The sequence below is a fragment of the Epinephelus lanceolatus genome, chromosome 5 (assembly GCF_041903045.1).
Source record: "Epinephelus lanceolatus isolate andai-2023 chromosome 5, ASM4190304v1, whole genome shotgun sequence".
NCBI classification, from domain to species: domain Eukaryota; kingdom Metazoa; phylum Chordata; class Actinopteri; order Perciformes; family Serranidae; genus Epinephelus; species Epinephelus lanceolatus.
The window spans coordinates 33,999,046-34,013,286 of record NC_135738.1 but is presented as its reverse complement, the minus strand read 5'-3'; the positions used below and the strand labels follow the sequence as shown (position 1 = coordinate 34,013,286).

The window sequence follows — 14,241 nt, the reverse complement described above, 5'->3', positions numbered from 1 at the left end:
TAAATAACAATGCCCCTGGGTAAATGAGAGGCTCCGTGACCTGCTTTTTAGTTTGATATTTTGCGAAATATTCTTATTTGCTTTCTTGCCAAGATGACAAGAGATGATTTAGATGACAAGGTTGGTGGCACTCTCATGCCTGTACTGCAAATCTACAGTCAGCAGCAAGTTAGCTTAGCACAAACACCGGGGACCGAAGGAAACAGCTAGCATGGCTCCCTCAAAAGGTAACAAAATCTGCCCACCAGCACATCTAAAACTGACTAATTAACACATTATATCTTGTTTGTTTAATCCGTACACAAAAAAGTGTAAACATGACACATTGCAGTGTTGCGGGGGGTTGTGTGCTGCACTATACCTCAGCCAGGGAAAGTAACTTCTTGGAGTCTTTGTCTGGCAAACTAATGGTGACAACCAACTCAGGGAAGTTACTGTGCCGAGCCAAGCAAGAGTTTGGCAGTCTGGCTTGTGATAATGTGTCATTTTAACACATTGGTTTCTGTGCAGATTAAACAAATATTTAATCAGGGACCTTTAGAAGAGTTGGTAGGTGTTTCTTTTTTCTTGGACAAAGCTTGACTCTCCATTTTTTTCCGTGTATTGATGCTTTGCGCTAAACTAATAGGCTGCAGGTGGTTGCTGTAGAGAAGACTCCGACAGTGCAGTCGTTAAGGAGCTAATTATTACCATTATAATAACTTTAGCCCAGGCAGTCAACAGAAATCCCCTGTGTCGCAGCTGACACTCCCCTCAGTCGGTGGCTATGAAAGAACCTCACCCATGTAAATATCACCTACAGCACTGTGTGCACTGATGACAAAAAGAGGAGTTAACTGTTGTAGAGACTGTAATGCCATTGTGATGTTTGTTTTAGTCCTTATTGGCTGTTCCTGTCAGTTACCTGGTGGTTAACTATGCTTATATAAGCTATGGCTAGAAAGCCTTGTGAAAGGGCAGGTGCATTATTTTTATACCTCTGTGCCATCGACAGTGGTGGCCAGAGGCATTATGTTTTCAGAATGTCCGTCTGTCCGTCCCATTCTTGTGAATTCAATATCTCAAGAATGCCTCAAGGGATATTTTTCCAATTTGGCACAAATGTTCACTAGGACTCAAAAAAGAACTGAATGGATTTTGATGGTCAAAGGTCAAGGTCACTGTGCTCTCACAAGATATGTTTTTGTGAGATCACAGTGACCTTGGTCAAAGGTCAAGGTCACTGTGATCTCATAAAATATGTTTTGGCCATAACTCAGGAATTCCTATGCTAATTCTGACAAAATTTCACACAAATAGTAGGATAATAATAGGATAAACACTTTGTGACACTTTGTATCCACAAGGTCAAAAGTCAGCTTCACTATGACATCATTATGTTCTTCAGGTACTTTTCTGGATATTACTCAGTGTCATAACTCAGGCGCAGGAGGAGAGATATTTTGTCAAATGCTGAATTGGTGACACTAATCTTGAGTGCCCACCTAGAAACTGGGCTCATCGCAGAGATCTTCTGTGCTGCCAGGTTGAAGATGTGTGTGAAGATTCCATGTTTTCACAGACATGGGTGTAAAGTGTAAATACAACTTGACAGGTTCGCAAAGGCATACACCTGTGAGGCGGTAATTCTGATTTCTTTTTAGGGCTAGTTACACCATTGTGTCGCTCCCAGTAGTGTTCCTTATGTATTTAAATCTGATCAATCAAATTTGGGTCAAAATTCATATGTTTTAGCATTGAAATGCTTTTTTCCCAAGCCCTCCTGAAAACATTTTTCCACGTGACCTAATGTTGGTTTCTGCATAATGACGTTGCTTCATATAAACCCTCAGGCCTGTGATTCCCTGTGACAGAGCCAAATCTTCTTTAAGAATTTTGAGTTATCGAGATTCCATATTCCTTTGACCCTTTAAACGGCAATGCAGCGCTGTGTACACTGTGTGGATCTGAAAGTCAAACTGTAACACAAACAAACTAACTGATCGAGGCAGCGGTAGACCAACAACTCACTTCTTCTGCCAGTTAAAATTTCTCCTTTTAATTCATGGAGTCTGGTGCCTCTGAAAAGAGCAATATAACAGCTTCAGTTTCCTGTTGGAAAGGGCTGTTTAATAGCAAGGTAAAGCAGTGAAAATATCATGCTGCCTATGAGTGAGTACCTCATACAAACCGACTTCAAAAAATCAGAACTAACACTTTCAGTCATTATTATTATTATCATCAGCAATTGCTGCTTTAAACTACATCACTGCTTTTTGCTAACAGCTGAGTGGGCGTTTCAATTTAAAAAAATCCAGAAAATAACGCAGATGGGCCGACCCTTTAAGTTTTAGTAATTAGGCTGTGAGTTAGCTCCTTTAGCCTTTTTGCTAATTCAGTTATTATTTGGGCTGTATTTCTTGTTTATCACATCGGTAATGAGGATTACTCTCCAGTCTTTAGAACACATACACACACACACACACACACACACACACACCACCACTTTCACGCCCGTGTTGTGGCAGAAGGATAAATAAGATTTAAAGACTGTAAGCAATTTGTGCTCATGTGCCTGACTCCTTAAGCATTCAGCAAAGTCTTATAAGCCCATGTTCAGTCTCTGTGTCCTGACCCCACCCATATTGGCTAAAAACTTCACAAGCTATATAAATTCCCCCATACAGTTGCTCCAAAATTCCTATACAGACATGAGAGTGGTGTCAATCTGTGCAAGAAGTTAAGTTCTCAACATGTCAGACTATTCCTTTAAATGTTGAGACAAGATGGTTAGTTTAGCTTGATGATGTAAACCTAGACACCAGGCTTAATTCACAAAACATTCATACATTAGTGGTTGTTACTGAAAATTAAAAACATTAGATGCCAAATTCATCAAATGTTCAGAGGCATCTGTTGTCAGTCTTCATGCATGTTTTGATAAATTCTAATCACTCATAAATGTGTGGCATGCTCCTGCAACCTTAATTATCGTCAATTAACATAATTGCACTACCTCAGAGATGCCATATTAGGCAGTTTTGGAAACACTCACATCCATAATCTTTGAAACCACATGGACACAGAAAAAAAATAGCTTAAATTACGTCGGTATTAAGGTAGTACTCTGTGTAATTTAAAGAAAATTGCCTTCTATTTTAAAACAAGGCACTATAGCCTTAGTAAAAGATGACGTAGTGGGAGAGCTCAGAGACGGTGATTGATGCAACATCACCAAAAAGAGCTCTATAAGAATTTAAAAGAAAAGGTTTTGATTTACTAAAGAGGAACATGTGAAAGCTGCTTGAGGAGGCCAGGAGAACAGCTGCTGCTGTGCTCTGCCAAACCTATAAGCATATCATTGCCATCACTAGAGATATGTCAGCTTCTAGTGCTGTTGCAGATGGCAGCAACAACTGAGCCCAGCACTAAATCTGTCGGCAGGCTGATGGAGTTAATGTCCATTGATAGACAGTCTAGGTTATTGATCCAGATTGCCCTCACTTCAAAATGTTTAGCCCTTGAAAAGGCTCTAAAGACTTTGGAATGTCCCACCAAAAGTGAAAGACTTGTAAAGCGTTTCACTGTGGGTTGCTCATATGCTTTACACATGCTCTGATTCAGTGTGGTGCAATACTTTCTTGAATTTAAGAATAACTGGAACCACATAAACTTTGATGAATACCCAAATGTGGAAACATTTCTTGTGTTTTTAATCATTATTCATGCACAAGGTCACATGGAAGGAGGACGAAAAAAAAAACACTTTCCTACAGGGCAACATAAACAGCTGTAATGCTTTTGCACCCGGGTTTGACACATGAAGGATTATGCTGGCCTGTTCCAATTATATGGAAATTTGGCCAGTAAGCCTGCACCCCAACCCTGAGCTTTGTTTCTCTGCAAATGTGTCCTTTTGTTTGTGCAATCTACAGACATTTGTTTCCGTAGCCAGCAAATTGACTGCCATATAAAACTATGAGTAAGCATCATTGTCCCTCATTCATATCCTCTATATACGTCAATTCCCCCTCAGTTTAGTCCAAATACACTAAGTTGATTAGGAAACATTTCCAGGGGCTGCAGGTACAGTTGGTGTTCCCTTCATTCTCTCAGAGATCATCTGTCTTCCTGCTGCAGTGCTCAGAGTCCTGCTGCTACAATTCCTCCAGCCCAGAGCTTAATGAATGTCTCCATCCCTTTCGGCATGAAGTGGCTCTCATTTGTTTGCCTCTCACCATAGTTTATTTGGTTAGCTAGTCCATGGGTGTTACCTTGGCAAGTCATTGAGGATATAAGTGAATTAGTCTTTTGGCAAGTTATGTTTGGGAGGCGAAGTTCCTAGTGACAAATGTGCATGCATAGTCTTTCCTTTGTGCAAATGTGTGTGTGTCCATGGATCACTTTCACATGGCATGTATGTTCAAACTCTCTAATATGACCCACAGGAGCCTTTCCATAAATTAGCAGCCCTACTGGTGGACAACAGAATACTGTACCTTGTATGTGACCGTTAATGGTTGCAGTTTGAAACATGTGGTTAATGTTGTGAAATGGTTGCAGTTGCACCAAAAGTACTTTGTTAGATTTAGAAAAAAGATCACGGTTTGACCTAAAATAAGTATGTTTGTTACTAAAGTAATGTAACGTGAAGTATCTTACATGACATTATTTCCTTTGAGTTTCTGATTTTTGATTGAACAAGACAGGACATTTGTAGACAGCACCTGATAGATCAATACCACTGGATGGCACTTTTTGAACTGCAAGCCTTTTTTTTTCTCTGGACTGCCTCCACTGTCACTAGGTTAACCTGGTTAGTTTTTAGCCTGGTTGCTAGGCTAGCCAGCCACCTTTGCTAGGGATTTGGCCTGAAACAGCTAACTTTTCATCATGGCTGTGTGTGGACATTGTCAGCCAGCATGCTCACTGCTGCAAGCTGACATCAGATGTCCGAAGCAGGATCTAAAGGACAAGGATGAGCTAACCCTGAGGTTTTCCACCGTTGCTATTGCCCAAGCTAAACATCTTACTGCGCGGGTATCCTCCCGCCACGGTAACAGAGACACCAGCCCGTCCACTGGGTGCTCAGTCTCTGTCATGTACAATGATACCACCCTTGAACTGGTTCTGCATTGATCAGAGGGGAGCCGATCCTTTCAACTGACATCCTGGCTTTGAGTGAACATATGTGGGCCATTCTTTGGACTAAACACAAGTCCCAAGCCTGCTCCACTCCCTGTAACTCAGAGTTGTGGGTCCTAGTCAAGAGTAGCAAATGACGTGCTACATGCTCTCTCTGACCACACTCATTTGATGTCCTTCAGCTAAGCAATACATTTCAGTGAAGCCACAGTTGGGCGACCATCCATCCTCTGCCCAGGCCTCCACTCCCAAGCCAGTCGCTCCTTTGCTGCCACCACAAACCAAGGTCTGAACCCACCGCCGCCATTAGTCAACTTGACTCTTGGCATCCAACGCTGGACCGCTACCCATCGGGACCGCCCTGCCATCACTGGTTTGGACTGTCTCTCTTCTCCCCCTGCAGGAGGTCTGTGCTCTACCGAATCCGCTGCTGCTACTGTTGCCTCCCTGGACGCTGGGGCTGCTGCTCTCCTGGGCAGCCTGTCCTTTGTCTTCTCCATGGCACGCACCTCACCTGCTGCCTGTCCAGCTACCCAGGTGGTCAGACATACACATCTGGGCGCGGTGCCCACCCTAGGTGCTTGTTATCCATGGTCCGAAATGTAGCGGTAAGAATTGGCTGATTTTTCTCCTACTGTGGTGCCTGCATTAAGGACATTACATCCGCCATTACATTTGATTCAAAAATACAACTCTGCCTCTGCAGTCGTTATCCATGCTGGCATGAATGACATTAACAACCAACAGTTGGACATCCTCAAAAAGGATTTTGTGTGCCTCGTGGACGGTCTGTTAGACACCGGGAGGCAGGTAATTATTTCCGGCCCCATCCCCCCTCCCCCTCATTTTGGTGATGTAAATTTCAGTCGCCTTTGCCAGCTCCATATCTGGTTAAAGGGTTACTGCAGGAACAGAGTTATCCCTTTTGTGGACAGTTTTGCTGCCTTTTTAAATAGGCCACAGCTCTTTAAACCAGATGGCCCCCATCCTTCTCTAGGAGGCTCACGCCTCTTATCTACCAACACTGACCTGGCTTTGCACTCCTGTTAGAACTCTACCTCCTGTAGTGTGTCTGCCACACGGTGCATCCCTGGGCTCATACAATATTCCTGTTAAGATTATGCCCAGACTGAATTTTCGCTACCGTAAGCATTATGTGTCTTAGACTGCTAGGTCAATAAAATTTGATTACAGTCTGTTGTAGTAATTCTAGTACAGCTAAGCCCCTTATAAGACACATGCCCAGTCCGTGTTGAATAAATCTTTTATTCTTAGTAATCTAATTACAAACCAAAACCTTGAGACTTGGCTCCAACCTGGGGAATGCTGCCCTCTGGTGGAGCTCTGCCCACCCAGTTATAATTTTCTGAATGTAACTAGGCTAACAGGTCGGGGTGTTGCAGTTTTGGCTCTTTTAACTGTTTTGAAATTGTAACCTTTAAAATTATGTGTCATACCCCAGTATGCTATGTTATGAATTCTCAGAGTTACTGATAACTCTGGTGCTTCAGTTTGAAAGAGCCATTATAGCTGGTGACTTTCACATTCATATCAACAATCCCAATGCAGCTGATTTCGTGTCTGACCCCAAATATCATTGTTGATGTCCCTTAGTGCCTTTCACAATAACCCAGAAACGTGTTATCAACTCTCATTCTTTTATGAACAGTCTGCATACATTTTCCAGCTACTTTCCTAGTTTGGCCAATTCCCTTCCTCCCCTAACTGAAATTAACAACCAAGTTAATTGGCTCAATTGGCTTGGTTAATTGGCTTCACTTTCAGGGCTGTCCCAGTTATTAACAAAGCCCCTTGGATCACTGACTACACCAGACAACAAAGAAGGGAATTTAGGCAGACCGAACATAGGTGGAAAAAAGTCCACTATCTCCATGTGAAGGAGCTATTGCTTTAACTGAACATGATTATTAAAGATGCACGAGCTGCCTACTTCTCTGGCTTGATTAATAGTAAAAAGCATGACCCAAGGTTTCTGTTTAGCACTGTTAACACACTCGTAAATCCCTTTCCTCCTGCCATTTCTGCATCGTTCGATGACTGTGAAAAAAATTATCTTTCTTTTGTTGGCAAGATTGATGGACTGAAGTCAAACTTTCAGCTGCCTGTTTTATCCCCCGCTCCATTCAGCAGTCCTAATTTATTGCCTGAATTTGCTCTGAACTCCTTACAGACCCGTTCACACTGTAGCTAATATGCATCCCTCCTCTAGTCCCTGTGATACAGCCCTCAAAAAAATTTAAAAATCCATCCTTCCTGTCTTAGGTCCCAGCATGCGCTCTATCATTAACTTCTCTCTCACATCTGGGTCTGTATCTGACAATTTCAAAACTGCCAGGGTTCAGCCACTTCTCAAAAAGCCCTCTCTCAACCCAGCACAGCTAGAGAAATATAGACTCATCTCTAAACTACCCTTTTTATCAAAAACCCTTGAAAAATTGTTAAGGACCAACACCTGAAGTTGGCTGAGGGTCATCAAATCTTTGATAAATTTCAGTCCAGCTTTCGACATAAGCACTGTCCTCAGACTGCATTACAGAGAGTGACCAACACAATTCTGATGCATGCAGACAAAGGTGAATATTCTGTCCTTATTCTGTTTATTCAACTATCTTCTCTGACACCGCTGCCATTTAACTAGATAGGTTGCATAATTGCGTTGGCATTTCAGGTTCTGCATTAAACTGGTTTCATTCTTATCTCGTAAATAGATATTTCAATGTTTGTATCAACAATCATGTATCCTCCTCAGCTCCTCTTGTGGAGTTAGTCCTTGGACCAATCCTCTTCTCATTGTACGTGCTTCCTCTGGGTCATTTGTTCGGCTACTTTCAAAGCGTGTCATATCACTGTTGTGCCAATTATACACAGATCTATTTCTCTGCTAAACCCAATAACCTGAATCAACTGTCTCTCTATGATGTCTTAGCTGTCACTTAAGAATGGATCTCTTTTGTCTTCCTCAACTTGAACCCTAACAAAACAGAAATTCTTTTAATTGATCCCAGTCACTTTACCACTGCAGGTGGTCAATTTGTTGGTCACTTCACCCAAATATCAAATCTATTGCTAAGAATCTTGGTACCATCTTTGACCCGTATGACTTTTGACTATCATGTTGTTAAGTTTGTGCAGTCCTTTTTCCTTCAGCTTAGAAATATCGCAAAAATCAGATGTATGTTGTCTTCGAGAGCTCTTGAATTCACACTTTCATTTTCTCATGTCTAGATTATTGCAACTCCCTTTACTCGTGCCTCAGTAAAGCTGCTCTAAATCTTCTATAGTTGGTTCAAAATGCAGCTGCCAGGCTATTAACTAGAACGAGCTGTCAGTCCCACATTACACCTGTTCTTGCAGCCCTCCACTGGCTCTCTGTAAAATTCAGAATAAATTACAAGATCTTGTTGATTACATATAAGGCACTGCGCAACCTTGCCCCCAGTTAAATCTCTGATGTCCTTGTTCCTTATTGTACTTCTTGAACACTTCAGTCCTTAAACATCAGCCTTTTATCCATCCCCCACTCCAACTACAAAACAAAAGGTGATCATGCATTTGCTCTTTTAGCCCCAACACTCTGGAACAATCTTCCCCAGTGTATTAGATTTGCTGAATCTCTGGACTGTTTAAGCATCAACTAAAAACCCACCTTTACTGGCAAGTCTTTCTATAGAGCTTCCTCACGTGCACATACATCATGTAACATACAATGACATACTACATTACATTGTTAAAATAATTCTTTATTGACTTTTGGTTTCACACGGGACATGAACTCTGCTCTCCTGGATGAAAGTCCAATGGTCCCCTCCCTCCCATCCTGAGTAGACCTTGTTGCAGAGGTTGCTTGACTTCCCCCTTTGCTCCTGCAATGATGGCCACTATAGGTGGTCGCCTATAAAAATGGCATAAATATAAGTCAAATTTTCTGCTTGTAAAAATGACATGTGGTTGTATTTTAGAGGAGAGTCTTTTCTTGTTAGTACAAGAATAGGAGTTACAACTTTTTCTTTCTTTCTTTTTGCTATGCGATAGGTATAGCTCTAGGTCTGTCCACCTCTTGGGTGCAGATATCTTTTCAATTGTTAGATAAATTTCCATGAAATTCAGTACGTACATTCATGGTCTTCATGACTTTGACAGTGCCCTTAACTTCTCCTTATGTGCTATCACGAGGTTGAAATTTCCTGTGTCTCTGGGCTACCGTCTCTTATCTATCAGAATGCCATCAAATTTAGTCCAGGAAAATTTTGAATAATTCCCTTTTTAAAAACTTGATTTTAATGTATTTTGACAAAGAATTTTGTCAAAGAATGAGCACTCGTCTTCTATTGGACTGCCCAAATTGTTGGTTAAAAACCCTAAAGTCCCCCAATTGGAGGACATTGAGAACGACTTTGCAAACACAGAGTAAAACAATGCACTAATCACGAGAAAAATGGTGATGTTGCATATCAAATTAAACAGCAGAACCTGGGCTACAAGGTGGTATAAACCCATTTTACATGCCCCAAACATAGCTCAAACAACAACTAAATAAACAACAACAAATCAAACACCATACAGCACTGATGTGCCGACCCACTCGGCATATTTCGGGCTCTACCTCGACGCAACGTTATGCAAAACACGCTGTGCCGACCCACTCGACATACAGTACAGGCCAAAAGTTTGGACACACCTTCTCATTCAATGCGTTTTCTTTATTTTCATGACTATTTACATTGTAGATTCTCACTGAAGGCATCAAAACTATGAATGAACACATGTGGAGTTATGTACTTAACAAAAAAAGGTGAAATAACTGAAAACATGTTTTATATTCTAGTTTCTTCAAAATAGCCACCCTTTGCTCTGATTACTGCTTTGCACACTCTTGGCATTCTCTCGATGAGCTTCAAGAGGTAGTCACCTGAAATGGTTTCCACTTCACAGGTGTGCCTTATCAGGGTTAATTAGTGGAATTTCTTGCTTTATCAATGGGGTTGGGACCATCAGTTGTGTTGTGCAGAAGTCAGGTTAATACACAGCCGACAGCCCTATTGGACAACTGTTAAAATTCATATTATGGCAAGAACCAATCAGCCAACTAAAGAAAAACGAGTGGCCATCATTACTTTAAGAAATGAAGGTCAGTCAGTCCGGCAAATTGCAAAAACTTTAAATGTGTCCCCAAGTGGAGTCGCAAAAACCATCAAGCGCTACAACGAAACTGGCACACATGAGGACTGACCCAGGAAAGGAAGACCAAGAGTCACCTCTGCTTCTGAGGATAAGTTCATCCGAGTCACCAGCCTCAGAAATCGCAAGTTCTAGCAGCAGACCCATCTCTAGAACAACTGTTAAGAGGAGACTGCACGAATCAGACCTTCACGGTCAAATAGCTGCTAGGAAACCACTGCTAAGGAGAGGCAACAAGCAGAAGAGATTTGTTTGGGCCAAGAAACACAAGGAATGGACATTAGACCAGTGGAAATCTGTGCTTTGGTCTGATGAGTCCAAATTTGAGATCTTTGGTTCCAACCGCCGTGTCTTTGTGAGACGCAGAAAAGGTGAACGGATGGATTCCACATGCCTGGTTCCCACTGTGAAGCATGGAGGAGGAGGTGTGATGGTGTGGGGGTGTTTTGCTGGTGACACTGTTGGGGATTTATTCAAAATTGAAGGCACACTGAACCAGCATGGCTACCACAGCATCCTGCAGCGACATGCCATCCCATCCGGTTTGCGTTTAGTTGGACCATCATTTATTTTTCAACAGGACAATGACCCCAAACACACTTCCAGGCTGTGTAAGGGCTATTTGACCAAGAAGGAGAGTGATGGAGTGTTGCGGCAGATGACCTGGCCTCCACAGTCACCGGACCTGAATCGAGATGGTTTGGGGTGAGCTGGACCGCAGAGTGAAGGCAAAGGGGCCAACAAGTGCTAAACACCTCTGGGAACTCCTTCAAGACTGTTGGAAAACCATTTCAGGTGACTACCTCTTGAAGCTCATGGAGAGAATGCCAAGAGTGTGCAAAGCAGTAATCAGAGCAAAGGGTGGCTATTTTGAAGAAACTAGAATATAAAACATGTTTTCAGTTATTTCACCTTTTTTTGTTAAGTACATAACTCCACATGTGTTCATTCAAAGTTTTGATGCCTTCAGTGAGAATCTACAATGTAAATAGTCATGAAAATAAAGAAAACGCATTGAATGAGAAGGTGTGTCCAAACTTTTGGCCTGTACTGTATTTCGAGCTCTACCTCGACGCCACGTTATGCAAAACATGCCATTCATCTCAAATGAAAGCAGAGACTCTGCTGTTTCGCCAAAGCACGCTACAGCAAAGCTTCAGAAAGATAGAGGCCAAAGAACAACAACAACAACAGAAATCATTTCGCCGAGCCATAGTTGTAATATTTCTCTTACCGTTGTTGTTTTGCTGTGAAACTGTAATTCTGCCGGTAAACATTCCTGGTAGACGTGTTGTGTTCAAATGAATCCGGGCGAACATGATGGGCTTTAGGTTCCGGCCCCACAACGGCATTCTGCTGACTCTGATTGGCTTACAGTGCTGTCAGTCTTGTTTTGGTGGGTATAGCCTCATTCTATTGGCTCTAACGACTCAAACAAGGTGTCAATCACTGAAATCGACCAATCCGTTGCGGAGATAGAGCCTCCAAAGCACAGAAGAGAAAATCCGCTTCACATTTAGATGGTGTGTTTGTGGTCAGTTTGGAGTGGGAGATACATGACAAAAACGAAACGGACAGTTGTATGTGTACAAGACTAAGTAGAACGCGGGGACTTGGTGCTGGTCACCAGTATGCACAAAAAATACATTTGTAATACAGAGTAGCCTGCTACCTCGCGCGCGTCACATTCAAGCTAACGTTAGAACCTAGAAGGTGTGGGGCCCCTACTAAGGAGGATTCAGAGCTGCGGAGGTGCTGTTGCACTGGGAAGTTTAAGATGGTTGTCATTGCAAATGTGCCTAATGTGAGTGGCCGTCAGATACCAAGCAATTGCCTGGTTTGCCTGTCCTGCGTGGGCACCCCCCCCCCCCCCACACCTAATAGGTGTGAATCACTGAAAATATGTTCGGGGCTAGAGTCAAAACATCTCGGGCTGAAGCCCCGGAAAAAATGCTTGGTGACGCCACTGCACACATCCACGTTCCCCTCAGGACGAATTCTAATAACTGTGGTGATCCTTTAAATTTACATTTAGTGTCTATGAGGTCAACATTTTGTCCAATGCTTTGTTTTACGACCAAATACCTGCAAAAAGAAACATTCCCAGCATTCTGAGCAGCACTTTGCTTCAGGGCTAATTAGTAAATGCTAGAATTTTGATATGCTAAATGGTAAACATTTCAACAGCTTAACATCATTATGTTAACACTTGTAATGTGTTAGCGTGCTGATGTTAGCATTAAGCTCAATGCACTTCTGTGCCTACATTCAGCCTAACAGAGCTCCTGGCTACAGCCTATTGGTCTTGTCACAGTGTGTAGTTCAGCATAACTTAAAAACTAATTCTTATATATTTAATCAATAATCAAGCATTTAGATGTGTAGTTACTTACTGAAGAAGAACTGTGGTTTCTTATCTCAGGTCTCATGTCTTATTGTAGAACCATTTGCCATCTTTTCTATAAGTTACAATAACAGCAAAGAAAGCAGACAATCAGACTGATTATAAACAAGATTCAGTGTTATTATTACCAAGAAAAGATTGCCAGAACAATCAAATAAGACCTAGGTTGTCCTTCAGGATGAGGGACAACATGTTGCTGTGTGACAAACAAAAAGCATTGACAGTTGGAACATACAGTACAGCACATTATTACCACAGTTTAAACCATTTTGTGTTTTACTTTTTGTCTTTCCTTAACTTTCTGCCTTAAGATTCCATCAAGCTACCCATCAGGGGAAGATGATTAAGTATTTTATCTTTCTGGTGGACAAATGCTTTAATGTCTCTATCTATCCTGAAGTAGATTTACTTAACTGTTAATTGCAGAGCACACACAGTCACGAAGTGCATAAATTAGGCAAAGGGAAGGGAGAGAAACAAAGATTAAAAAAAAAAAATTGTTGGAGGAGCCGGGCAGAGAGGAAGACATCCTAAATCTTATAGAATGATATGAGAGAGGAAGAGTCGTCTAGTGAGGCAAGGTGGTTAAAAGTTCTCATTATTTCACTATCAATTAATCTGCTGAAGCTCCTCGAGCTCTGGGACTCACATCATCAGAAAATCTATTGTCCCTTTTTCTGTCCATTTCCTGTAGCCCCCCCCCCACACTCCCCCACCTCACGCCTCTGCACCGTCTCAAGTGGCCCATCAAACACGAGTTCAGAGCTGCAGCAGCTTCTAAAGAATCTGTAACTAACTCATGGCATATTTAAAAGCTTGTTTCAATAAGCCAGGGGTTTGACTTGTGGAATGACTCTGCTGACAGCACTGACTGCACTGGGACTGCTGAGCTTTAAATCTCCAATCTGAGAGAGTACTCAAGGTAGTCGAGCTGCCTTGATGCCTCTTCCCTGTTTTTCAATTATTGTACTACGGAGCAGGTTTCTCTTTGAAATTGTGTTTTGGTAATGAAATCTCTGTGTTATGCTCCTGTCAAAGTTAAATTCTGCATTTGCCCAAACCTCCCTTTGTTTCTGCCCTAACGCAGAGTGGAAACATTCCATGGTGAATTTATTGGCATAACTAATGTTATCGTGGCAGGAAATATTGGCTCGTGATAATTGATAAGTGCTTTGAGCGAAGGTGGAGAGAATCACTTTTTAATTCCTTTGCGCGAGCTGTTAGTTTTGCTGTAACACAGGCCCAGAGGGAGAGAGACAGCTGATGAATGATTCTTATTATGCGCAAAACTCTGGATTCAAAGAGTAATTTATCCCCCCCCCCCCCTTCTTTTTTTTTTTTTTTTCAATCGATCAATATATGAATTAATGGAGGAATGCATTTCAATTTAACAAATGCATGCTCCAAGATATGGAATTGTTTGTGTGTATTGTTCTGTGTTATTTTGGTTGCGTTGTGCAGAACAACAGCTATGCAGAACATTTTCTTACCTTCAGGGGGCATTGACAGGCACC

The 14,241-nt window shown here is 42.0% G+C and overlaps 1 protein-coding gene across 1 annotated transcript in view; it reads left to right on the top strand.

Moving 5' to 3' along the window:
- Positions 1–14,241, top strand: part of cdh13 (cadherin 13, H-cadherin (heart)) — a 476,360-nt gene that overhangs the window by 160,232 nt on the left and 301,887 nt on the right. The window lies entirely within an intron of this gene.